General features: G+C 35.6%; 1 protein-coding gene across 1 annotated transcript in view; it reads right to left on the reverse strand.

Annotated features, from left to right (window-relative positions):
* Positions 1-1,807, reverse strand: part of Srbd1 (S1 RNA binding domain 1) — a 236,736-nt gene that overhangs the window by 168,268 nt on the left and 66,661 nt on the right.

Raw genomic sequence — 1,807 nt, forward strand, 5'->3', positions numbered from 1 at the left:
AAAAAAAAAAAAAAAAAAAACCACCAGAAAATTGTGACAATTAGCTTGAGAACAGACACAGAAAGTGGGGGAAATTCAGCTTGGCCAGTTAGTTCTGGAAGATCTAGGAAACGCAGCCCTATGAACTCCTGAAACTAAACGGGAAAGATCCCTCTCAAGGAGAAACCACTGGGAACGTCCAAGCTGAGCATGACAGAGAGAGCAGAAGCAAAAGGGAGGAAAGCCTGCACACAAGCGGGTGAAGAGGCACCAAAACAGATCCTGGGAAGACTCTCTTTCTGTCTATAAGAAGTGTGTCTTTCTATCAAAAATGTTAGGAAAGTAGAGGGAATCGTCTAGAGATAAAAAGCCAGAAAACATCTGTGGGCCCAGTATGTTCTCCTAAGAGTTCAGGAAAAGTAATTTTAGATAAAACTAATCTAAAGAATAATGGCCTAATTCTACTTAGATTGATTATTTTTTTCAATAATGATTATTTTTTAATGCCAGAATCTTTTTTAAGCTAGTTTAATGTTCTTACAGAAAGATGTGCTCACAAAAACAGAACTTAATAAATGAAATCAAGCTTTAAAAAGAAGATCATTAGAGAAGATGAGAATTAAACATAATCAGAATTAGAAAACCTCAGGAATTATATAAATTAGGAATTCAATGTGAAATGAAAAAAACAATTCAAGTAAAAACTTAAACCAAAAGAAAGATAAGAACAAATAAGTACAATAATAAAAGGTTCTAAGAAAAGTAAAAGAAATATTCCAAAGGTTTAATTTTTAAATACTAAAAGATAAAAGGAGCTCACCAAGGAACTACAATTTGGGGTTTGGGTGGGAGAAGACTGGAATCAGACTCAGGACCTTACCCTTGCCAGGAGGCACTTGTGCGACTGAGCTATCTCCCTGACCCAAGGAACTACAATTTACTTGTTAATTATCAAATGAAATACTAAAACTCAAAACGCTTAAATACAAAATTCAAGGTTTACTAGTAAATTAGATATAGCAGATAAAATGATTAATAAACTCAGAAAATAAGAAAGAATGGAAAATAGAAGAAACTGAAAGGTCTTACGGGTACACAACATACTTTTTATAGAAAGTGATACTAAAAGCTCTGAGAGCTCCAAGGGGAATTTGTGTAAATGCACACAGACAATACAAGCACATCATTATTAAAGGAAAAAAAAAAAAGAAACTGCCCAAAAAGCATAGTGAAAATCTTGATAGTCAGGAAAAGATACACATTACTTTGAAAAGGAACAATGTTTTGCAACTTATCAACATAAAATGTAGGGAAAAATGTTTTTAAATAGCATAATATAAGCAACTACCTATCTCAAATTCTATACTCATCAAAAATATTCTTCAGTAGCTGAGGATACAGTCCAGTGGTAGACTATTCGCCTACAATGAGCAAGGCCTTGAATTTGTTCAATTTCCATCACCATAAAAAATAAAAAATAAAAAAACTAAAAATGCAGGAAAAAAGTTTTTTTCAGATAGACAAAAATGGAGATTATTTTTCAACAGCTGACCCACATTAAAAGTAATAGCAGGGAGCTGGCAAAATAGCTCATCAGATTAAAGCACTTGCTTAGGCAGATGCTGGGGCCAGGGGTTCAATCCCCGGGGCCTGAGTTCCATGCCACCCCTCCCACTCCCCGGGGCACACTGAGACTGCGACTGAGATTGGGCCTGGAGGTGCATGCCTGTAATCCCAGCACTTGGAAGGCTGTAAACAGGAGGATCACTACAAGTCCTATCTACATAGTGAGACTCTGTAGACCCTGCCCTAAATACATTTAAAAAAA

This window comes from Octodon degus, unplaced genomic scaffold (assembly GCF_000260255.1).
Source record: "Octodon degus isolate 3935 unplaced genomic scaffold, OctDeg1.0 scaffold00020, whole genome shotgun sequence".
Taxonomy (NCBI): Eukaryota; Metazoa; Chordata; class Mammalia; order Rodentia; family Octodontidae; genus Octodon; species Octodon degus.